At 36.9% G+C, this 26713-nt stretch overlaps 2 pseudogenes; both read right to left on the bottom strand.

Moving 5' to 3' along the window:
- Positions 1 to 4505: 4505 nt before the first annotated feature.
- LOC114637019 lies at positions 4506 to 5471 on the bottom strand (annotated as a pseudogene).
- A 19882-nt stretch (positions 5472 to 25353) lies between these two features.
- On the bottom strand, positions 25354 to 26285 carry LOC114637025 (annotated as a pseudogene).
- Positions 26286 to 26713: the final 428 nt, after the last annotated feature.

Raw genomic sequence — 26713 nt, 5'->3', positions numbered from 1 at the left:
AAATCCTCCAGAAAAACACTGGCAGTGACAGAACTGTTAATTTTTTGTGTGTAATAATTCTCTATTCTGAAATTTCATAGGGATGGAACCATGAGGTATATCTTATTTTAATACTTTTTATTTTAATTAATAACATATTTATAATTCATGTAGGCTTCTGCATTCCTTTTTATTTAGTTAGTAAATAGATCAACATAATTATTACTTATTTTGAGTCTTAAAATAGTACCTTTGATTTATTACATATACAAAAATGCTATTATAGTTGTAAGCTATCAATATATATAAGCGAGTGGAAGAATAGTTTCACAATCCAACTCAGAAACATCATTTTTTATGTCAACTGTCTTACGTTCTTATGTTAACTGTCACCCAAGTATACAAAATAAACACCTCTACATGGAAACATGCATCTATGATTCATTAATAATCACATTTAAACCAAAGATTAAAGATTCTATGTTTTGCATTATTCCTTGATTTAAGCTTTGATTTTTGACACTCAGTAGTCTGTATAACCTAATGCATATTACTTTTTTCTCTTTTTTTGACTGCAAAAGAAAACAACTAAATAATTTCTACTATGTACATTGAGTATTTAATTATATAATTAATCTAAAATATTTACTTTATAATAGGTATCATGTAAGACTTATCTTTTAAGAATTTCATGTTAAGGATCTCTCTCTCTCTCTCTCTCTCTCTCTCTCTCTCTCTCTCTCTCTCTCTCTCTCTCCGTGTGTGTGTGTGTGTGTGTGTGTGTGTGTATGTATAGTGTGGTATATTATGTGGGTGCATGTGTGTTATGTGTATGATATAGTATGTGTGTATTATATATGAATGTGACTGTACAGGTTTGTGTGCCTGTGTGAGTGTGTATAAGCCAGAAGAGAATGTTGGTTGTTCTGCTCTATCACTGTCTGACTTATTCCCTGAAATGGCATCTTGATGCATGTAAAAGTAACAAACTCCAGTGATCCTTGTATCTTGACTTCACACAGTATTTGTCCATCTGCCCCATAATTCTGCTATTATGGTCATTTGATCAAGTGCCCACCGACTAACTCCTTTACGACTATGAGTTAAAATAAGTAGCATGTCAGTAGCAGGATTATGCTTATGTATGACACAGTTCATACAGAAGAATTTAGCACTGTTCAGCTGCAACCCTAATTAACTTAGGGTTGTTTTATGGCTTCCTTTTGAAGGATGCAAAAAAGCATGTTTGTCATGAGGCTGATCTGCTAGGTATGAACTTACTAATTTTATGATTGTAGATATATACTTTTATTACTTTTGAAAAACAGTCTCACTAAATATGAAGTTCTTAGATAGTGGTTGAATTTCATTTAAAAACTTTTTTTTTCATATTTATATACTTTCAGCATGTATATTACTTAGAAGAGACTGGATTTTTTATTGCTGTTTAGTTGACTGAATTTTAGATACTTCTCCTAAGAAAAACAAGAAAATCTTCATTTGTTTAGTATAATAAACATGATTTACATCATTATTATTAAATACATTTCAGACTATTAAAAGTCTGAGCCCTATTATCTGGAGTTTGACTTTGATTTCTCCAGAGAGCTTCATTGTTGGGAATTTTAATATCCTAGACAATTAGAGTATTATTAAGATCAATATGAGAATCACCATCAATTGGATTTTTTATCATTATTTTTATGCAGTAATAAAAAGAGCTTAACTACAAAGTACCTTAGTAAACATGTTTATAATCATCTACAAAATCACAAAGAAAAAGCATAACATTTCTCTAGAGTGTCATGTTCCCTTAATCCCGCTAGTACATAGAGACTAATTTAATTTTCTAATACTTGAATTTTAAATTTCTGTAGTTCGTAAATTTGGCTAATATATCCAGGTGAGAAAAGGATGGAAGAAAAAACTCCTGACATTCATAATACTGAAAATTGTCTAAATCATAATTCTGTATTGAAATTAGCATATTTCTTGTACTGGGTATTGAATTATATACTTCTAATGTTATAAACAATAAAAATAAACATTGATTGTCAAGAAGCAGTTTTAATTTTTTGACTTCTATACAAAGCAAAATTTTTAGAGCTCTGTTTGCAGAAGTCAGGGTGGATGAATGAACACATGAGCACAGGAGGAGTTCTCTTTCAAAGGTGTGTCATTTGTTGGGGAAAACTAGTTTATTTCAGATAATCCTAGACCAGAGGTCTTATTTCACATGGAAAATGAATGGATCTTAATTCTAGATGTGTTTCTCTTGGGCTGGTCCTAAGTTAGATGTACTTTTACAAAGAAAAACTGACTCTACCCTGTTGGACAACATTTCTCACCAGAGCATATGAAATATCTAAAATAACATGATGGGCATTAGAGACTTAAGCATTCAAATGTCCATAAATTTTAAAAGGACCTACAAATGTAGGATTGTTTAACAAGAAAATGCCAAATGTATCTTGTTTGTCACAATCTGTCTTCAGCTCTGAGCAGAGCAGGTGACAGAAGCCATGACTTACCATGTATGAAATATTTTTATTTTCTGTTTTTGTTTCTGTTTCTGTTTTTCAAAGAGAACGGGCACATTCTAACTGTTCTGTCCACATACTTCTTTGATTATTGTCAAAGATCCATTTCAGAGCAAGTAATTACCAGGTCAACATTAATATGGCTTTTGTAGCTGTGTTCTAAAACAGAAGAAAAACTGGAATACTGTCTTCCAGAGTCTTTTTCTCTTTATGCTGTTAATTAACAGTCAATGAAATGATTTATACAAAATGGAAAGTTGGGTGATAAATTGAGACTACTGTTTAGAAAGACCAAGGAGGTTAAAATGATGGTCTGACTTGGGATCTGTAGTTGATTTTACTAAGAGTTTAAGAATAGTCTATATGACTGCAAAGATTACTGGAAAGATTTCTTCAAGACAAGATGAAAACCTGTTATCGAACACCTTTAACATTTCTCTATATTAGGCAGGGTTTCAACTTCATATTATTTCCTTAAATATTCTTCCAGCAACTCTCAGACTTTAGCTCCCTTTATTCCTCTCTACAAGGGTTTGAGTGTTGGAACCTGAAGAAAAGTACGTGAATTGAGTCCTAATTTCCAGCTCAAGTGATGAAAAGCAGAATGTTGACTGTACACCTAAATAGTTTCTTTCTTATTCACTAAAGACAATTTTGTGGGCAGTTTTGCCTAAAGAATTGGCCTATACAGTTTAATTTTCAAGATATGATGATACAGTTGCTCATGAATAATTGCTGATTATCAAGCAGATGTTCTATTTAATTTTTCTATAAAGGCATAATAAAAAAGAGAGATTTCAGGAACTGTACTTTCTTGTCTCACTTATAACCATTGAAGTAATCATTCATTATTCTAGATTGATTGCTCAAGAAATGAAATTAGCAGCTATTGAGTTAAAGAGTGGAAAAGTTGGCCATGAGAAGATCACAGTGGCCACACTGCTACAAAAATCAGAGGAGATGCATGAAAAAGTATAGGGAACTGAAACTCGTAAACCGAAGAATACAGAAAGCTGGGATGTTGCATTTTATGAGAATTCATAAAGGTGAGTCTAATGTACAGTTACTCAAGAGCTCCAGATTGAGGTGGATAGTAGTATACAGTGACTGGAATAGTCAGAGGGAACAATTCGCTATAGTACCCTCTAGTTACATGAGTATGAACATGTGCCTTAGCATTGGTTTAAAGTGATTATATAATAGTATTTTAAGATATGTATTATTTATAAACATTAACACAGGAAAAATTGATAATAACACTTTAATTACTAAATTTTATTTAATAGATAGACATTTCTCCAAATCCAGATACAAACAAATAGTAAATGGAAGAATTTCTATTTTGGATTACCATCTTCTTCAAAATTTAGAAATTGTAATCCAATATGGCAATTGTCAACAAATTATGATGTTGAATTATCTTAAAGCAATATATTATCTAACTTTACAAAATTACATATCTTCCATTAATATACTTATACAAGGGAATGATTTCAGCAACATTCCAACTACCTGGCATATTTTATGTCACTCACCACAGACTCTTAAATGTTTTCCTGGTTAATGCTTCAATATTCATCATGAGTGATCTTTTATCTTAGGCTATTATTTTCATTATTCAAAATATTAAAAATTTTAATTTGTTATGACAACTTTAACTATTTTACATAATGATTATCTCTTCTCTGTCCTATACAATGTACAAAGTAGCCCAGAGAATTTTTAAAATCTAGCAAGTTTCAGTTGAATTAGACATAAAAAGTACAAGAAGAGAATTTATCCATATACATAAAGCTTAAGATTCTGGTTTTGAGAAGGTAGTCATATTCTAAAGTTAAGGAAATGTGCTGAAATTATAGACAATGTAAGCATCTGGAGTGGACAAGCATAATGTGATTTAAATCCTCAATGAATGAAATGGGTCACATCACAACCAATGTAATTAAGAATTGCTATCTATTTTCTCATTAGTGTTTCAAAAGCATGTTATTTATGTCTAAAACTTGTCTCACTGTTTTGTAGAGGACAAAATCTATGAAGTACATATTTAAAAGCTTCCTTGACCTGCTGATTCCTTAGAGTGTAAATGAAAGGGTTTAGCAAAGGGGCCACAGAAGTGTTGAGAACAGAGACACCTTTATTTAAAGTCACCCTCTCCTTGGCTGATGTTTTCATGTACATGAAGATACAACTCCCATAAGTAATGGAGACAACAACCATGTGTGAGGATTAGGTGGAAAAGGCCTTTTTCCGTTGTTGAGCTGAAGGAAACTTTAGAATGGTTTTGATGATGAGTGTATAGGAGAGAATCACTAAAATTAAGGTGATAACAAGTGTCATGACAGCTAAAGCGAAATCCAATAACTCAATAAAATGGGTGTCTGTGCAAGAGAGCTGCAGGAGAGGGGAAGTGTCACACAGGAAGTGGTCTATTATTTTGGAGGCACAGAAATCCAGTTTGAGTCCCAAGAGCAAAGCAGGGAATACAACTAAGAACCCAGTCACCCAGGAGCTGAGGACCAGTAGGTAGCACACTTTGTTATTCATGATGATGGGGTAGTGCAGTGGTCTGCAGATGGCTACATAGCGATCATAGGACATGGCAGCCAGGAGGTAAAACTCTGTGCTTCCTAGTAAGAAAAAGAAGAATAATTGAGCTGCACAAGCATTGTAGGAAATTGTTCTGTCTCCAGTGAGAATGCTTATCAAGAACCTAGGAATGCACACTGTGGTGAATGAAATTTCTAAAAAAGAAAAATTCCGGAGGAAGAAATACATGGGAATCTTAAGATGGGGATCCAGTAGAGTGAGGGAGATGATCATGAAGTTTCCCATCAAACTTAAGATGTAATTGAAAAACAGAAACAGGAAAATTGGAATTTGTAGTTGAGGGTCATCTGACAGTCCAAGCAAAATGAACTCTATATTCACTGATTGGTTCTTCATTTCTGTTTTGTTCTAATAAATCTATAAAAGATATTAAACTAAAATTACATCTAGGAAAGCATTTCTTCTTTTTTGGCCATAGAAAATTAGTATTAATAACTTTAACCAATGCATGAATATTTTATGTAGCAAGTTCCAATTCTTCCCATGAACATTTCCTCATCAATGTTACTTGACTGGCAAGAACTCATATTCTTCTCATGTGAAGATGTGAGTCAGCACCTGTTCTGATTAATGAAGGCATGTTAGTCATTTGACACATGGGTTTTCAGTTTCATGATTGTTCATCTCTATCTTTTTTCAAATATTTTTAAGGACTTATTCAATATTTAGCATTGTCTAATCTCAGTATTGCAAGTTAGTTTGCACCTTAGTGAAAATTTTTTTATGAAATGCTTATATTCACAGTGGCTTCAATAACTAAACATATCATCTAATTGAACAGAATTGTATACACAACAGAAGAGAAAATGTCTCAGACATAAGTAATTGAAAGGGAGTAATTTCCAAAATAGTAGTCAGATAAAGATCCCTGATGAGGAAGATGATGTCCACACATTGATAGAGTCTTGAAAGAAATTGAAACTAAACATGATACTACAAATTTCAATAGTGAGTCATGAATGCCAATTTCTATAAGATATGTTGTTTGTGAAACACAGTTCTCCACTGCTACCTTCTGGCTCAAAAAATACTGAATGGGGAAGAAAGATCAGTCAAGACAAATAACAGTTCTATCTAATGTGTGCTGCAATTAGAAAACTAAAGTTCAAGATATGCACATGAAATCACTTCCTGTCTTAAAGTTTTATATGTTTGTATATACTGTGTGTAGCTTTGGATAACAGAAGGTTTATTGTAAACATAATATTTTAACTACAGATTGTTTGTATTTCTTTATAATTCATGTTTATTAAAAACATAATAACGTTTTAAGTCTATGAGTGTAACCACTATTTCTTGTTTTTTGTGATGATCTGGAAAACCCATAGAGCCAAATAATGCACTTTATTCATTTCTAATATGAGTGAGTTAAGGTAGACTATCCTTTTTTGATTAATTGCAGACAGTCTAAAATAAAGCCCAAACTACATATTTAGAGCAAGATCCATTTGGCTTTTAAAATCCACATTTATTGAAATGAACCTTGATTATCTGAATGACTATTTTATTTAAGAAGTAAGAGTTCAAACAACTGGACACCTTTTTTATTTCTTGGTTGTGAGAACAGAACCCAGGGTTTTCACATGCTAAGAAATTTTGAGCTATGGAGCTTCACTTCCAGCACATAATTTCTCAGAAACATATTCTGAGTTTCAGATAGTTCAGAGGAAATAATTTCTATTTTATGAACTCTTGAAGTCATGTAATCCTGATGGCATTTCTCTGAAAGACCCATCTCTCACACCATATTTTATTATGACTTTTATTGATGATGGAGATAGCTGGAAATAGCTGATTGCCTTGTTATAAACTAAAAAATGTAGGATCTAGTGAAGTGATTTAATAAATAGAGTGGAGGCAGAGATATATAAAATGCCTTTAGGTGATGTTATGAGAAAATAAATTTAAATTAAAGGGGAATAAACATCAATGAAACCCAAAGGTAAATGATGTATCTTTCTACATTAGGAAAATTCATACTAGAAAAACTAAATGACCAAAACTTTTGCTGTGTATAGACAATTTAAAATATTATTATAAAACATTATTATAGAATATACCTGCATTACAAAGGTTCATTTCTTCAATTACAAGTAAGAATGTTAACAACTTTTAGGTCGGGAAGAACAGAAGAGTTGTCATAAATTTCAATTACCAGTAGATGATGGAACTGCTGGTGAGGTAAAATTTGAATACATGGACAACATAGCAGAATAATAATGTTTAAATATCAGGGGACCTTGCAACTAAATAAATATAAATACTTGTTTTTTTGAGCTATAAATATAAAAATTACTATTATCAATATCCTACATTTGTTTCTTGGGTAGGAGAGTTTAAAGAAAATAACTATTTTCAGATTGTGTTTGAGACAGGAAGTGAATTGAAGACAGACTGTTTTCAGAAGACATGACTCTGAAATTTCAGTTTCATCAAGATTTTAGACAGGCTTGTAAAAGAATTCTTACTAAAAGCCAAGCTACACACATTTCTTCTAATAAGATTTAGAAAAAAAATCAAAGGAAATTCTCTTCATGGTTTACATTTACTTTTTAAAATATATAAAATTGAAATTTAAATGAATGTTATGTAATATCATGGCCTTTACACTAAGGATATTAAGAGATTATTTCAATGATTTAAACTTCTAATGCAAATAATATTGTTTAGAAGCAGAATACATGAAAATACAAAGATCCAAACAAAGTCTGCCCAGGGTTAATAACAAGAGGTTTTAGAAGGACTTACCTGATACGTATAAAGTAAGTTGAAGAAGTAGACAATCTTCTAAACAGGCAAATCAAAAAACAGCAATAGTTCAACACCATTTACTGAAGATCAAATCTGTATTTCTTCTATGTGTTTTAAAACTATTGAATGCAGAATACCTAGTTCATAGGAGCATGCTAGATTACTGTTAAATATCACAGATGTTCCCAATTACACGAATCATCCCAATGGCAACACGGGTGCAAATATACCGTCATGGAACGGAATGCCATTATACCAAACTAACGATGTGTCCTGCCTCAACAATCACATTTATATTTAGTTTCATGCTTAAAAACTGTCCCTGCAGAATAAAATGACACAACCTAATAAATGCAATTATGTTTAGTTTGTTCAATGAAGTAATAGAGAATATTAGAAATTCAATGTTTCTTTCCACTTAACAGCATGATTGTATTGACTAGTAATGTTGCACAATTGTCCACAAATCAAGTGGTAAAAATACCAACCCTTTTTGTGTTCAGTAGATTTCTTTTTTTTCTTTTTTTTCTTTTTTAAAATTTTTTTATTGGATGTTTTATTTACATTTCATATGTTGTCCCCTTACCCCATCCCCCACCCACCCAGGAACCCCCTATCCCATCACCCCTCCTCCTTCTTCTCTGTGGATGTAACCTCTACCTACCCCCCCCACTTCCACCTCCCCACCCTCAAAATTCCCACCCCCTGGGGCGTCCAGCCTTCTTGAGGTCAAGGTTCTCTTCTTCCACCTGTGCCCAGCAGGGCCCTCCACTCTTACATATTCAGCTGAAGCCCTGGATCCCTCCCTAAGTGCTCCCAGGCTGGTGGTTTAGACCCTGGGAGCTCTGGTTGGTTGGTATAGTTGCTCTCCTCATGGTGCCGAAAACCCTTTCAGCTCCAACAGTCTTCACTCTAACTCCTCCATTGAGAACCCCATTATCAGTTCAATGGCTAGCTGTGAGAATCTGCCTCTGAATATGTCAGACTCTTGAAGACCTCTGAGGAGACATCCATATCAGTCTCTTAACAGCATGCACTTCCTGACTTCCCCATCAGCATCTAACTTTGGTGACTGCACATGGGATGGATACTCAGGTGGAAAGGTCTTCAGATGGGCCATCCTTCAGTTTCTGTCCCTCACTTTGTCTCCATATTTGCTCCCTTGAGTATTTTGTTGCTCCTTCTAAGAAGGACCGAATCACCCCCACTTGGTCTTCCTTCTTTATGAGCTTCATGTGGCCTGTGAGTTGCATCTTGGGCATTTCAAAGTTCTGGGCTAATATCCAATGATCAGTGAGTGAATACCATGTGTGTTCTTTTGTGATTGGCTTACCTCACTCAGGATGATAATTTCTAGTTCCATCCATTTACCTAGGAACCTCTCGAATTCATTGTTTTTAATAGCTGAGTAATAATCCATTGTGTAAATATACCACATTTTTTTAATCCATTCCTCAGTTGAAGGACATCTGGGTTCTTTCCAGCTCCTGGCTATTATAAATAAGGCTGCTATGAACATAGTTGAGGATATGTCCTTGTTATATGTTCGAACATCTGGGTATATGCCTAGGAGTGGTATAGCTGGATCCTCAGGTAATGTTATGTCCAATTTTCTGAGGAATCGCCAGACTGATTTCCAAAGTGGTTGCACCATTTTGCAGTCCCACCAACAATGGAGGAGTGTTCCTCTTTCTCCACACCCTCGCCTGCATCTACTATCACCCGAGAAGTAGATTTCTTAATAGGCTCTCTGCTCAGAATTGAGCAGGTTTTCTGCACCTCAAAACAGGTCATCATCCTTCTGAATACAAAGCACAAATAATTCATTCTTCTCCACATAGATCTCATTCTACCACTAAAACATGCTGAATAAATGGTCTCTTAGAAATATTTTGACTAATTTATTTCACATTTATATGGATAATCTATCACATCATTCTCTAGTCTATACTTCAAAGCAATTCAACATTTATAAATCTTGCTGAATGTGACATATGGTGTTATATAGAATTTTACAGTCTAATGAGACCATGCGGTTTTTGTTTCTTAGTGTCCTACAGGAAAATCTCACAATAGAGAATTCTTAGTATAACTAGGATCCAAGTATATGATTTCTTGTGGGATTCATCAGTTGTATATTACATGAATGATTTTTATAAAAATAAATGTCTAAACACACACACAAATGCACATACCAAACACACACACATATACACACATACACATACACACATGGCACCTCTTACTTCCTTAAATCATTGCTTCCAGAGTATTGATAGCAGATTGTTCTACTATTTAAATAACATGGAATATTCACATTTCAAATTATAGTTGCGTAATTCTGTATTATTTCAAGTGGATATTTAAAGTGAAAATATTAGGTGAAAACAGAGTTTAATGTATTGGTGTTTACCTTTAATCCTAATGCTAAGAAGGCAAAGGCAGATCAGATCGTACTGTATTCAAGGCAGACCTGTCTACATTGTATATCTCACATCCTATAGTGAAGATGCAAGACAGATCAAACCCATTGTCTATGCGTTCAAGCTTGTGAATTAGAAAAGTAAACAGCCTCAGTGCCATAGAAAGAGCCAGAACGTTATATAATGTTGCAGACTAATTAGCTCACCTACATCTAGGTTTAACTTTTTCCACTTCTGTTGCAGGATCTATCACTTCTTAATCCATTCTTCAATCATGTTCTTCCTGATTTAGTGCCAGGAAATATGTTGTTCTCAGTCATTGTAGTGATTTGAATGTGGTTGGCCTATGGGAATTGGCAATATTAGGAGATCTGGCCTTGCTGGAGTAGGTGTGGCCTTTTTGGAGAAAGTGTGTCATTGTAAGGGTGGTGTTTGACACCCTCTTCCCTAGCTGCCTGGGAGACAGTCTGCTCATAGCTACCTTTGGATCAAGATGTAGAAGTCTTGGCTCCTCCAGCATCTTGTCTGTCGACATTGCCGTGCTTCCTGTTTTGATGATAATGAACTGTCTATCTGCATTTATAAATCAGTCTCAATTAAATGTTTGCTTTTATACAAAAAAAGAAGAAGAAAAGAAAAAAAACAAACAAAGAAAGAAAAATAAAAAAGATTTTCCAAGAAAATGGACATAAGAAGAAAGCTGGAGTAGCCATTCTAGTATATAATAATATAGACTTTTAACCAAATGTAATCATAGGAGATGGGACAGGACATTTCATACTTATCAAAAGAAAAAATGTACTAAAATAATGTTTCAAATCTGAACATCTATGCCCCAAAAGCAAGGGTGTCCACATTTGTAAAACCACCTTAATAAAGCTTAAATCATACATTAAACACCACGTATTTATAGAGTGAGACTTCAACATCCACTCTCACCAATGAATATGTCTCCTAGATGTAAACTAGACAAATAATGAAAATAACAAAAGTTGAATCAAATAAACCTAACATATCTATAGAACATTTCACCCAAACACAAAAACCTTCTTCTTAGCACCTCATGGAACTTTCTCCAAAATTGATCATATACTCCATCACAAAGCAAGCCTCAACAGATAACAGAGAATTGAAATAACTCTCTGCATTTTATCAGACTACCGTGGACTAAAGCTGCACCTCAACAAAAGCAGAAACAACAGAAAGCTTACAAACTCTTAGAAACCAAACAACTCTCTACTCAATGATTGCTAGGTCAGAGAAGAAATAAAGAAAGAAATTAATGGCTTTCTACAGTTCACTGAAAACGGTGGCACATCATACCTAAACTTAATGGAACACAACGAAAGAAGTGCTAACAGGAAAGTTCATAGCACTAAATGTCTTCATAAAGAAATTAGAGATTTCTCGTACTAGCAACAATAAACAGAGTAGAAGCCAGGAAATAATAAAATTCGGGGATGAAAGCAATAATTAGAAAGAAGAACAATGCAAAGAATCAAGGAAATCTAGGGCTAGTTCTTTGAGAAAATCAGCAAGACAGACAAACTCTCAGCTGCACTAACTAAAAGGAAGAGAGACAGTATCCAATTCAACAAAATCAGAAAGGAAAAAGAAATCCAAAGAATCTTTGAGTCTTACTTCAAAAGCCTATACTCCACAAATTGGGAAAATCTGAATGAAATGGATGATTTTCTAGATAAATAACACTTGCCAAAGTTAAATCAAGATCAGGCAATCTAAATAATCCTATAGCCCCTAAAGAAATAGAAATAGTCACTAAAAGTATCCTAACCACAAAAAAAAAAAAAAGAAAGCAAAGAAAAACAAGAGTCAGATGGTTGTAGAACACAATTCTATCAGGCTTTCAAAGAAGAGATAATAAACCATTCTATTAAAAGGAAACAGAAGGGAACATTATAAACCTCGTTCTATAAGGCCATAGTCACCCTGACACCTAAATCATACAGACTCATAAATGAAAGGGAATTACAGATCAATTTTCCTTATAAATATTGACAGTAGGATCAAAATAATGTAAATGGCCATCTTAAAAATGCTATCTTTCAGATTCAATTAAATTATGATAAAAATTTAAGCACAATTCTGTAGAGATCTTGAAAGATCATTTCTCAACTTCATAAGGAAAAACAACAAACCAGGATAGCTAAATCATTTCTGTACAATCAAAGAACTTCTGGAGGCATCATCATCTCTGATTTCAAGCTGTACTACAGAGCAATAGTCATAAAAAAAATCCTGATTATTGTGGCATGCATTAAGCCAAGTTAAAAAAAAAAAAAGCAAGCTTGTAGGGAATCCCAAAGAAGATAAAAGTTACTTTGACCAATCCTTCTGTTCCTCCAGTCACTGAAAAAAATGATTTTTATAGCCATGTTAAATGGTAACCTAACTCCCTTTCATTTTGCTTAAAATCTGTGATCCAGAAATTGTGCTTAAATGAAATTTCAATCAGCTTTCACATATTAAAAAAGCAAGTACATTTCAATGCACATATTGAGCTTTAAATCATTTTTGCTGCAGGTTATTGAAAGTTAATAGTAATTGTAAAATAGATTATTTTGATAAAACAAAATGAAAATAGACTGCTAATATTCACCTTAGATTTTCTCATCATTTCACTAACAGTTCAACCAGGAACCATATTTTTATAATGATGGACAGGAAAATAATACTCATCAATACTCATCCATATTCATATGAAGGTACACTAACTCAGGTTCCACAATAATCATGCTATTTCTTTCTATTATGTTTCTAGCTAACAGTAATAAGAACAATTGCATGGTGTTTATATTCTAAAGTGCTTTTCTTAATAAGTTCTAAAGTCTTTTTTGAGAATTAATTCTCACAAGATTTCTGTGTGGCACACAAAAGTGTGCATTATTATCTTGTTACTTTCTTTTTAACAACAAGGATCATGCTGCACAGAAGCAGTGAATGATATACAAGGCGGTCACCATCCGTGTTACAGAGTAGCATCCAGATTTCTGGTTCACAAAGTCATCATTTTTTAGAAATTACTAATGCTGTTGGTGATTGAATCCTGGCAGTTGATAGTTGTCTTTTACTTTAACTATTTTACTGCTTAGAAGTTAATAGGGAAAGGCAAGAATAGCTTACTATTTAGAGTAAGTTGATTAATTGTATTGTATTTAATAGAGAAATATTAAATATTTGTGATAAAGATGCTGTTGAAATAAAAATACTGCATGGTATTGGCATAAAAACAGACAGGCTGATTAGAAGAATAGAACGGAAGAACAAGTAATGAACCCACACAGCTGCGAATACTTAATGCCCCAGAGAAACAGATGCTGGCAGGAGTGATGTGGGGGTGCGTGGGAGAGCACCCACTCAGAAGCAAAGTGGTGGGGTGCAAGGTGAAGCACTCAGGAAGGGGAAACTGGGAAGGGGCAACATTTGAAATGTAAATAAATAAAATAATTTAATAAACATTTGGCATACAGAGCTAAACAGAGAATTCTCAACAGAGGAGTCACTAATGGCTGAGAAGCACTTAAAGAAATGTTCAATGTCCTTAGTCATTAGGCATGCAAATCAAAAAACACAGAGATTCCATCTTACACTGCTCAGAATGGCTAAGATGAAAAAATTCAAGTGACAGCACCTGCTGGAGAGGATTTGGAGCACGAATACTTCATTGCTTAATTGCTGGTGTGATTGTAAACTGGTACATCTACTTTGGAAATCAATTTGACAGTTTCTCAGAAAATTGAAAATAGTTCTACCCTATGACCCAGATATGCAATTCCTGGACATATACACAAATGATGCTCCACTATACCAAAAGGAAAATTGCTCAACTTTGTTCATAGCAGCTTTATTCATAATAGCCAAGAACTGAAAATAACCCAGATACTCAACTAAATAATGGATAAAGAAAATGGAGTACATCTACACAATGGAATGCTATTCAGCTAATAAAAACAAAGATATTATGAAATTTGTAGGCAAATGGATGGAACTAGAAAATATCATCCTGAGTGAGGCAACTCAAACCCAGGGAGACATGCATGGTATATATTAATTTATAAGTGTACATTAGCCATAAAGTGTAAAATAATCAGAGTACAATTCAGAGACACAAAGAAACTGAATAATGAGGAGGGTCCAAGGAAACATGCATGAATCTCACTCAGAAGGGGAAAAAATTAGTCATTGGCGGTGGGTAGAGGGAGGTAACTAGGTGAGAGAGAGAGTGAGGAAGGAAGTGGATAGGGATCAGGTATAGGATTAAGGAATGTGGGAAAAGGCTGAGAGTGAGAATGGCAAACCGTCGGGGACATCTCTGGGAATAGCTGGAGACCTGGGATGGAAGAGATTCCAAGAAGTCTATGGGGGTGACCCTAGCTGAGATTCCAGCCAGCAGCAGATATGGAGACTGAAGTGGTTACTTCCTGTAGTCAGGTGGACTTCCAGTGTTGGAAGGGTAACATCAACCCACCCACTAAACCTCAACTCAAATATTCATCCTGACAACTAGAATCACAGGGATAAAGGTGGATCAGAGCCTAATAGAATGGTCAACTATGACTGGCCTAACTTGTGACACATATGCTTGCAAACAGGAGCCTAGAATAACTGTCTCCTGAAAGACTTCATCCAGCAACTGATGGAAACAGAAGCAGAGACCCTCAGTCAAACATCTGGGTAACTCTGGGAGTCATGTGGAAGAGTGGGGCATATGACTGAGGCAGCCAGAAGGGTCAGAGACACCTACAGAGTCAACTTAACATGGGGCTCACAAAGACTGAACCACCAACCAAAGAGCATGCTGGGGCTAGAACAAGCTCACCTACACATTTGTAACAGATGTGCAGCAAGGTCTTCATGTGGTTCCCCTAACAATTGTAACAGGAGCTGTCTCTGATCTGTTGTCTGGCATTGGATCCCCTTATTCTGGCTGGACTGACTGAGAGGGTCAAAGAAGGAGAGGATATGCTTAACCCTGCTTGATGTCCCAGGGCCAGATGGTTCCCAAGAGGGATTTCCCTTCTCTAAGGAAATGTGGAGAGGGTAATGGGGTGAGGTATTTGTGAAGGTGGGACTGGGAGGAAAGGAAGAATGGGGGTGCTATTGGGATATAAAGTGAATAAATAAATTAATGAAAAAAATTTAAAATCAAAACAACAACATCCATACCACCAAACTCAACTATTTCTGTAATTTTTTGGAATCATGTTACTTGTCTTTACCAATTATGTGTGGGTTGGACATTATGCAAAAACAGAAAATAGATTTAGTGTAAATTCTTTGAGTTTCTCTTTAGTTTTTTTCTTTTTTTTTCTTTCTTTTTTCTTTTTGCATGTCCAATTATGTAATCTGTCAGAAGCCATTTAGTAAGTGCGAAGGAAAACAAGATTGGAGCTTTTTTTTTTTTTTATCCAGAATGAATGAGTTTTATCTACATTGACACTTGATCATTGGAACTTGCTCATGGGAGCTTTTGCTCCATCTACATTATGTATGTATACATGTGAAAGTATAGGTGTGTGTATACATAAGTATGCATGAACACTTGTGGAATTGATGAGACAGGTGGTCAGGCCCGAGGAAAATGTGTGTGTATGAATGTGTGTACATATATGTATGTTGTATGTATGTAGGTATGTATGTATGTATGTATGTATGTATGTATATGTGTATGTAAAATGAATAGAGTCTCTTTTCATTCTGAGTGAATGTAATTTTTATGTGAGCATAATTTTCTTTTCTTGGTTCATAAGGAGGTAACTAACTCCCAACCTCTCTCCAGATCAGCTATGGGCTCCCAAGTAAAGGACTATAGAACCAAAATAAGCTAATTACTTTACCAATTCCTTTATTAATACCTCACTGCAAAACAGCAGATGTTAACTACCAGAAGCCAGTGGTTTCTGGCCTTAGAATAGCAAAGTGTTGTAGACAGAATTGCCAAAGATAAAAAAACCTTGGCCTCTCTGCTGACTCCATACCCCATCACTGTTTTCTTGAAAGAACTAGTGCTAGTTAGGCTCCAAGCAGTAATTAATTTTGGGAAAAGTTCTATGAGTTGCTGAGAACAAGGTATATTCTTTTCTATTTAAATGAAACGTTCTATAAATATCAATTAGGTCCATACGATTCGTGATGTGACTTAGCTCCAGCATTTCTCTACTTAGTTTTTCTCTAGATGACTGGTCTAATGGTGAGAGTCGAGTATTGAATTTACCCATTATCTCTGAGTGAGGGTAAATATGTGGGGTTATTTTTAGTGTTTTAAGAACTTGGGTGACCTTGTGTTTGAAGCATACATTTTTAGAATTGCAATATCATCTTAGTGGATTTTTTAATCGGAATGTAGTATCCTTCCTTATCTCTTCTGATTAGTTTTGGTCTAAATTCTCTTTTGTCTTATAGCAAAAAAAACTACACTGGTTTACTTGTTGGGTCCATTTGCTTGTTTTTTCTCCCACCCTTTTACACTGAGGTAATGTCTATCCTTGAAGTTCAGGTATGTTTTTTGAATGCAGAAAATGAATGGATCTTGTTTTTAAGGGAAGTCTGTTATCTGTGTCTTTTTATTGAGGAACTGAGAACATTGATGTTGATAAAATTGTTGATCTGTGTCTGTTGATTCCTTTTATTTTGTTATGGTGTCGGTTTTTATTTTCTTTTGATTTATTGATCTGAGGTTACTTGTCCCTTTGCTAAAAGGGTGCTGTTAATCTCTTCAGGCTGAAAATTTATTTCTAGTGCTGCCTGTAGAGACAGATATATAGACAGATACTGGTTAAGTTTCATTTTATTGTGCTATATTTACTATTTGCATCTATTGTGATTGAAGGTTTTGCTGGGATATTATTGGTCTGGGCTGGCTGGCATCTGTGGTCTCTTAGAGTTTGTGTGATGTTTGTCTAGGCCCTTTTGGCTTTTAGATTCAGAAGTCAAGTTTATTCTTATAGATATGCTTTTGATCTTCTTACCTTTAGCTTTTTAATATTTTTCCTTTGTTATGTGCATTTAGTATTTTGATTATTATGTCTGGAGTGGTTCTTATTTTCTGGTCCAATCTGTTTGGTGTTTTGTATGCTTCTTGTACCTTGATAAGCACCTTCTATTTTAGGTTAGGCTAAATTTCTTCCATGATGCTGTTGAATAAATTTTCTGTGATTTTTGACCTTTTTTTTTTTCTCACTTCTCTATTCTTACTATTTGTTGACTTGGTGTTTGCATAATGTCCCTGGTTTTTTTGGTGTTTTGTGGTTCATCTTTTTTTTTTTTTTTTTAGATTTAACATTTTCTTTGACTGAGTTATTCATCTTCCTATTTTGTCTTCAACATCTGAGATTTTTTTCTTCCATTTTTGCAATCTGTTAGTGAGACTTATCTCTGAACCTTTTATTTGATTTCCTAACATTTTCATTTATAGTTTTACCTCAGTTTGGGTTTCCTTTAGAGATTCTGTTTCTACTTTCATGTCTTCAACTGTTTTCCTAATTTCTTATACTGTTTGTGTTTATTTTCATAGACTTTACTGTGAGATTTATGTATTTATTTATTTATTTGCTTGTTTGTTTATTTATATCTTCTTTCAGGAACTTGAGTATATTCCTAATATCTATTGTGAAGATTATGTCTTGTATTACAGGTAAATTGCATTTCTCAGGGACTACTACAGTAGATTTGTTGGGTTCTTTTGGATAAATATTATCTTGGGTATTAATGGCTGCATTTTTGTACTTGTGTAGAATTCAGGTTTGTAATGATTGTATTTCTAGGTGCTGATATCTGTACTTGTCCTTGTTGTATGAGTGTTTCATGCTTTGGTTGCCATTTCCCCTTTTTTTATCTTAGGAGAATGTGGTGGCTATAAATTGCTTGATAAAGAATTGTTCTAGGCTATTGATAGATTTGGAAATTAGTAGCTAGTAGGATTCTAAGCATTGGGTGCTGACAAGAAGGAATGAGGATGGGCTAGAAGTGAGGTGAGGATGAGATGGTCCACAGGAAGGAGGTAATTCTGGGTCTGCAAGAAGGTTTGTAAGAGTCTCCAGGGAGTGGTACCAGAGAAGGAGAACAGATATTGCATGTAGTCTGCTATAGGTCTGGGGATTAGATTGCAAAATTTACATTAGAGGACAGAAAAGAGAACAAAGATCATATTCCTGTTCCATAGAGAATTTAGGATGTCTAAGTATGTTCTCAAAAAAGCTCAAGTTAGCTTTAAATCTAATTTCTCATACATTCTATTGACGATTTTCAGAGGTCCCCTCTACTCTGCTTCAAATGAGGTTGAATTTCAGAACCTGTTGTAAGCAATGTAAACAAAGTGAGTTCTAATTTTCAGCTGAGGGAGGGCCTAAAAGTGTAGGAAGCCGCGCATGCGCTGGCTAAAGCCGCGTTTGCCTGACATCTGGGATTTTTCCTGGTGAATAGGTGAATTGTGCATGTGCCATGGAAAAGGCCTGCCAAAGTTAAAGCCCATCCCACGGCGTTTGGCACGCTACGAGTAAGCAGCCAATCAGAGGTGAATGCACCGCTCCAAGGGTATATTAAGCAGTGCTTTTCCTGGGCCTGGCGTCTTCTTCCACCATTTTGTATTTGGGAATAAATGTGTTTTTATGGAAGGATTCTGGTGTGTGTGTGTGGTGCGTTCTTGCTGGCGAGACGATTACACGCGCGCCTCACAGTTGGTGCTGAGAAACCCGGGAGAATTTACCATCGCCGGCGCTGTTTAAGAAGGCCCTCCACTCGTCCTCTATGCGTGGAGTGAATCCAGAACCGTAGAACAAGGTAATGCTCTCTGAGAGATATGTTTGGACTTGATTTAATTTATTTCCCTCCCCAGTTGGCAGGAACTTTAGAGGCTCTCGATATGGTGCTGGTAGCGTTAGTTCTCTTCCTTTTGGTTTTCGTGGCGGTTCGGGGAGTGGCAGACGGATTACGGGTTAGCATGTCAGAAACAGAGAAAAGAAGGAAGCACTTAGAAATTCAGAAAGGAAAAGGGAAAAAGGATATATTAAAGAAATTAAGCCTCCCCGAGGAACAATTCACGGGGATGAAAGATGAGGGGAAGAACACCCTTGGGAGAGACAGAAGGAGAGGAAGCCTCAGAAAGAGATCTCTTTATCCGGTAAAGGAAGTTTTGGGGCTTGATGCCTCTGAGTCGGAGGGGCTAACTTCCTCCGAGTCAGAGGACTCAGATGAAGAGATAGATGAAGAGGAAAGATGCCAGCCAGATAAACAGTTGCTGCCTCGAAATCTAAAGCAGAGGAAAACGAGAGATAGAAGCCGGACAGCCTCTCGGCCTGTAGTGCCCTCCCAACCTAATGTTCTCGGAGCACTTCCGCCTTATGTGGACAGGCGCTGCTCAGGCTCCTTCCTTTCAGAGGAAGACAAGAGAAAAATGTTACAAGCTTTTCCAGTGTTTGAGGACGCAGGAAGAGGTCGTGTCCACGCACCTGTAGAGTATGCTTCTATTAAAGAATTCGCTGAATCGGTTAACAAGTATGGAGTTGATGCTAATTTTACAATTATGCAGCTTGAGAGATTTGCCACTATGGCAATGACTCCGAATGATTGGCAGAACACAGTAAAAGCTGCTCTCCCTAATATGGGACAGTATATGGAATGGAAGGCTTTGTGGCACGAAGCTTCTCAAGCACAGGCAAAGGCCAATGCTAATACGGAGGGCAATCAGAGACAGTGGACTTTTGAATTATTAACAGGGCAAGGACAGTATGTTGCCGACCAGATTAACTATGATTGGGAAGCATATGGCCAGATTTCCACCGCCGCAATTAAGGCATGGAAGGCCCTCTCGAAAAAGGGCGAGGCTGGAGGAAATTTAACAAAAATATTACAAGCCCCCCAGGAGTCCTTTTCAGAATTTGTTGCTAGAATGACAGAAGTAGCAGGCAAGATTTTTGGAGACCCAGAGCAAGTCAAGCCATTGATCGAACAATTAGTATATGAAAATGCCTCACCAGAATGTAAGGCAGTTATTGCCCCTAGGAGAAACAAAGGGCTGACAGATTGGATAAAGGTCTGCCGAGTTCTTGGAGGCCCACTGACTAACACTGGCCTGGCAGCAGCTATCCTGCAAGGCCAGAGCCGCTCAAGTCCTGGCGGCCGTAAAGTATGTTATAATTGTGGCAGACCAGGTCATTTGAAACGAGAATGTCGTACTCCTATACAAAAGAAAACCCCTGGGTTATGTACTAAGTGCAGGAAGGGATATCATTGGGCCAATGAATGTCGCTCGGTTAAGGACATTCGGGGAAGGATTATTCAACATGATCCCTCCCCTACAGAAAGAGATGAAAGAAAGGCATCTCCTGCAAAGATTATTGAATGGTATCCAGATGCGGTTGCTCAGCTTGCCTTACGGGGATTAAAAGCAGCTGTCACTCATTTTGGAAGGGAGCCTAAGGTTTTAATAGTGCCTTATACTGCACATCAAGTTCAAATATTAACTGCTACCTCTGATGTTTGGGCCGTGTTGGTTACCTCCTTTAATGGTCAAATAGATAATCACTACCCTAAACATCCCATTTTACAGTTTGCCTTAACTCAAGCTATTGTATTTCCACATGTCTTATCTCAAAAGCCGCTCCCGGATGGAGTGGTCGTTTACACAGATGGGTCAAAGACAGGTGTGGGTGCTTATGTAATTGATAATAAGGTCACTGCCAAACAATACCAGGAGACTTCACCTCAAGTTGTGGAATGCTTGGTAGTTTTGGAGGTTCTTGAAACCTTTCCAGGCCCTTTAAATATTGTTTCAGATTCCTTTTATGTAGTAAATGCAGTTAAAGCCTTAGAAGTGGCTGGGCTAATTAGACCATCTAGTAGACTTGTAAAAGTTTTTCAAAAGATTCAATTTGCCTTAGTTAATAGGAGATTTCCGGTTTTTATTACACACATCAGGGCTCACTCAGGTCTACCAGGTCCAATGTCTCATGGGAATGACCTAGCAGATAGAGTCACAAAATTGGTTGCTATCGCCCTATCTTCAAAATTAGATTTGGCCAAAGATTTTCATAAAAACTTTCATGTGACAGCAGAGACGTTACGTCGTCGGTTTGAGATAACTAGAAAGGAAGCTAGAGATATAGTTACTCAATGTCAGAATTGCTGTCAGTTTTTACCAGTGCCTCATGTAGGAATTAATCCACAAGGAATTCGGCCACTACAAATTTGGCAAATGGATGTCACTCACATCCCAACCTTTGGCAAATTACAATATTTACATGTTTCCATTGACACTTATTCTGGAATTATATTTGCTTCTCCGTTGACCGGAGAAAAGGCAGCACATGTTATTCAACACTGCCTTGAGGCATGGAGTGCCTGGGGGAAGCCTAAAATTCTTAAAACGGACAATGGGCCAGCATACACTTCTCAAAAGTTTAGACAATTTTGTCGCCAAATGGAGGTAACCCATCTGACAGGCCTCCCTTATAACCCTCAGGGACAGGGCATCATAGAACGGGCTCATCGCACTCTTAAGTCTTATCTAATAAAACAAAAGGGAGGAGTCGAGGAGACCCTGCCCTTAGTGCCACGAGTCACCGTTTCTATAGCACTTTTTACTCTCAATATTTTAAACCTGGACAGTCAGGGCCATTCGGCTGCTGACCGTCACTGTTTAGAGCCTGACAGGCCGAAAGAGAGGGTAAAATGGAAAAACATTTTGACCGGACAATGGAAGGGCCCAGATATTGTTTTATTAAGAGCCAGGGGAGCCGTTTGTGTGTTCCCACAGGAAGAAGACAACCTGTTTTGGCTACCAGAGCGGCTGACGCGGCGACTTGCTATATTGGAAGGTGACACCCAGGCGGACCCTCCAGGCTCTGATGACAGCCCTTGTGCTGATCCAAGGGATACAGGTTCCTAGTATATCGGGGAAACGATGATGGACCATATTATCTGCCTTTCCAAAACCCATACCAGTCAGACATAATGTAACTAATCTGTCCAGAAAATTGTTTTAATATCTTACAGGAAATTGGTTAGAAAACTTCAGTGAGACACTCAGAAAACTGAGAACAGCTGTGGTGAACATCAACTTGACGCGCATGGATCTGTCCCTGACTGAGGGACTGTCCTCCTGGAATTCTTCAGCTTTCTTCTTTTCTTTTCTTTTAAGTGGGTGGGAGTAGGCCTGTTTGGTAAGCCCTATGTTGCGGATCAGTATTCATCCTTTGGTTGGATTGCAAACTCAGAGTTCAACAAAATTTTGACAAGGCTATTATTGGCCAGGCGCTTGTGACCAAAGAACTAGGGGCTTCCCCTGCAGTGTGGCTATCACTGCTTCAAAAATAAGTAGTCTCCCCCTCATGAGTGGTGGTGCTAAATGTTAGGCCATCAGCGTTACACCTCAAAGGATTTGCCCATTGTACTGGGTCGGTGAGGAGTCTTGGCCTGGCTGATTCTTGTCTGTGTAGCTGTGGTACCTGAATTTTGAGACAAACAGCCCTTGCACCCCTAGGAGATGACTCCATTGCACAGGGATGGGTGTTTGCATCTCTTTCTGTTTCCCTTAGCCCTTGCACTCAGAGGACTTGCTTCCATTGCACCTGATAGGGTAAGGGAGACTGTCTTAAACTATTAGTCCTTGATCGCTTATTCCCCCAAGATGGAATTTGCTTGATCGGCCTTGAGTTTGAGTCATGACTGGTACCACTCTAGACAGGCCAAGGACAGCCAGATAGACAACTCCATCTTTTTGTCTCCAGGCCAGTTGCCAATTGGTCCCAACGACGGGAATAAGTCGATCCCATATGCCAGAGATACACCACGAGTGGTGAGTCTATCCAGTAACAGGCATTACGAGTGGCCACAACCTGGGGCGCACATTCTGAGAATGCCAGGTGTGGGTGCGCGACCCTCGTAGCCTAGACAGAGAGCTCACCATTCTTTGGTGCTGGCTGTGGAGAAATGTCAACTAGCCTAAGACACGGGACATTGACCAGTGCCTGTTTAACAAAACAAAAAAGAAATAGCCAGTAGACAGATTCCTCAGCCACTGTACCCAGGGGCTTCTGATAAAGACACCCGGTAAAGCCTCAAACATTTCTATACACAGTCCCTGCCCACTAAGGTGTTCGTTCCACGGATAGAAGGTCTGGAAAGTCAATAACGGAGCGGACGGATAAGCCTTGGCCACCTAAGACAGGGCAGCCGCGGGTGGGGAGGCTGACCCCGTGACGGGTAAGAGTTTGAGCACTGCCCTCTAAAGAGACTCAGACCCGCCGTGAGACCCCCAAATATGGGAGTTACGAAACCTGCCCAGGGATCTCAACTACCACCCTCTACAATAAAACAAAAAGGGGCAGATGTAGGAAGCCGCGCATGCGCTGGCTAAAGCCGCGTTTGCCTGACATCCGGGATTTTTCCTGGTGAATAGGTGAATTGCGCATGTGCCATGGAAAAGGCCTGCCAAAGTTAAAGCCCATCCCACGGCGTTTGGCACGTTACGAGTAAGCAGCCAATCAGAGGTGAATGCACCGCTCCAAGGGTATATTAAGCAGTGCTTTTCCTGGGCCTGGCGTCTTCTTCCACCATTTTGTATTTGGGAATAAACGTGTTTTTACGGAAGGATTCTGGTGTGTGTGTGTGGTGCGTTCTTGCTGGCGAGACAATTACACGCGCGCCTCACATAAAAGGAGTCACAAAATTTGGTATACGCCCTATTCAAAGTTTTCAACCTTATTCACCAGAGAAAATTTAATAAGATTCCTCACCTTGAGAATGGAATCCCCAGTATTAATGGAACTGCATTTTATTAGAAATTGCTTCTTAATAAGCAGGTGTTCATTTTTTTCTATAATGGCAAAAAGAAAGACAGAGGCTTTCATGAACTGAAGTTTGTTCTCACACATTGAGAATTATTTATTCTTGTTGGTTGAGGGCTCAGGGAATGAAATTAGCAGACTATTGCAATAAAGAGAGGAAAATTGGCTATAAAAATAGCATAATGCCCATGAAGATCAGAACATATGCATGGAGAAGCATGGGAAAATGAAACACATTCCGCTGTAGAAACCAAAGAACAAACATAAACTGTCTCTGTTCTGTTTCTTTCCTATGAAAGTTCAGAAAGGTGAGATGAATTTAAAGTTACCAAAAACTGCCAATTGGAAATAGGTCATGTCACAAAGTGAATAGGCAAAGGAAATAATTTACTGTGGTGGCCTCTTTTTATACATGAGTATGTGCATGTGTCCAATGCATTGGTTTAAAATAATTTTACATTATTGTTTTAAGATATGAATTTATGGACATTATATAATACAAATTAATTAGGACATTTAAATTTATAATTTTTAATTCATAGTTAGAAATTCTCCATAGCAGCCTATTGATGAATAAATTAAATTGTCTTGGTTGGCTACCATCTTCAACACTTACAATTATAAACCAATAAAATTATTAGCATAGAACTCATACTTTAATTGTTTTAAGCAAACATCATTCTCAATCTAAATACTTGTACAAGTGATTTTTTTTACATCAGAATCCCAATTATTTGGCATCTTTTATATAACTCACCACAGCACTCTTAAATATTTTCTTTATTCAGTTTTCAAGCTTCATTATAAGTGATGTATCTATCCCGATATGTTACATTCATCATTCAAATTACGAAAGTCAAACCATGCTCTGACAATCTCATTTACTTTACATTATGCCATTTTCTATCTGTGTCTCTTACAATGTAAATGAGTAAAATAGGCTAATTAACTTGTTAAATATAGTAAGTTTCTGCTGAATAAGCATTTAAAACATAAAAAATATGAGAAGAGAATTTAACTGTATGCATAGAATTTAAGATTCTGATTTAAGAAGGCTTTCTCACCCCCCACTTAGGAAGATGTGCTGGAATGAAAGACAATATAAGCATCTAAAGAGAACAATGTTATCATGACTTAAACACTCAGTGAGTGAAATGGATCAGATTACAATCAATGCAATTGAGGATTGCTGTCTATTTTATCATTGATGTTTTAACAGCATGTTGTTTATGTCTACACCTTGTCTCATTGTTTTGTACAAAATCTATGCAGCATATGTTTGAAAGCATCTTTCACCTGCTGGTTCCTTAGAGTGTAAATGAACGGGTTTAGCAAAGGGGCCACAGAAGTGTTGAGCACAGAGACACCTTTATTTAAAGTCGCTCTCTCCTTGGCTGATGTTTTCATGTACATGAAGATACAACTCCCATAAGTAATGGAGACAACAACCATGTGTGAGGAGCAGGTGGAAAGGCCTTTTTCTGTTGTTGAGCTGAAGGAAACTTTAGAATGGTTTTGATGATGAGTATGTAGGAGAGAATCACTAAGATTCAGGTGATGACAAGTGTCATTACAGCTAAGGCAAAAGCCATCAATTCTGTGAAACGTGTGTCTGTGCAAGACAGCTGCAGGACAGGAGAAGGGTCACAAAGAAAATGATCTAATGTTCCAGAAGTACAGAAATCCAGTTTGAGCCCCAAGAGCAAAGAAGGGAAGATGACTAAGAACCCAGTTACCCAGGAGCTGAGGACCAGTATGTGGCACACTTTGCTATTCATGATGATGGGATAGTGCAGTGGTCTGCAGATGGCTACATAGCGGTCATAGGACATGGCAGCCAGGAGGTAGAACTCTGTGGTGCCTAGTAAGAAAAAGAAGAACAATTGAGCGGCACAAGCATTGTAGGTAATTGTTCTGTCTCCAGTGATAATGCTTATCAGGAACCTGGGAATGCACACTGTGGTGAATGCAATTTCTAAGAAAGAGAAATTATGGAGGAAAAAATACATAGGAGTTTTGAGATGAGGATCCAGCAGGGTGAGGAGGATGATCACTAAATTTCCCATCATGCTCAAGATGTAATTGAAAAACAGAAACAGGAAAATCAGAATTTGTAGCTGAGGGTCATCTGTCAGTCCAAGCAAAATGAACTCTAATTCTCCTGACTGGTTCTTCATTTCTTGTTTGTTCTTGCAAATCTACAGAAAATATAAAAATGATATCACATCTTCTTTCTTTTCTACCTTAAAAATTCTACATTCATAGCAATGTGCAATTATTTTAGACATCAGTATACAAATCCTCTTATGAACATGTCCTTTAACACAATTGTATACAAGAACTCAGATTCTACAAAATACAGAATTGAGCCAACCCTACTGTTCTGTTAATGGAGGTATGTTTTTCATTTGAAACATAGGTTTCAGTTTCACGAGTTGTCATTTGTGGTTATCCTTCAAATAGATTTTTAAGTACATATTCAATATTTAACATTGTTTAATTTCATTAATATCTCATTATTTGGCACTTGAGATAGCAAATGAGCTTATCAAATTGTGTTATTCACAATGGCCCCAATAACTACCAATCCTTTCCTATTGGATAG

The sequence above is a fragment of the Grammomys surdaster genome, unplaced genomic scaffold, assembly GCF_004785775.1.
Source record: "Grammomys surdaster isolate TR1022 unplaced genomic scaffold, NIH_TR_1.0 125125, whole genome shotgun sequence".
Classification (NCBI taxonomy): domain Eukaryota; kingdom Metazoa; phylum Chordata; class Mammalia; order Rodentia; family Muridae; genus Grammomys; species Grammomys surdaster.
This window is presented reverse-complemented; position numbering and strand designations above follow the sequence as displayed.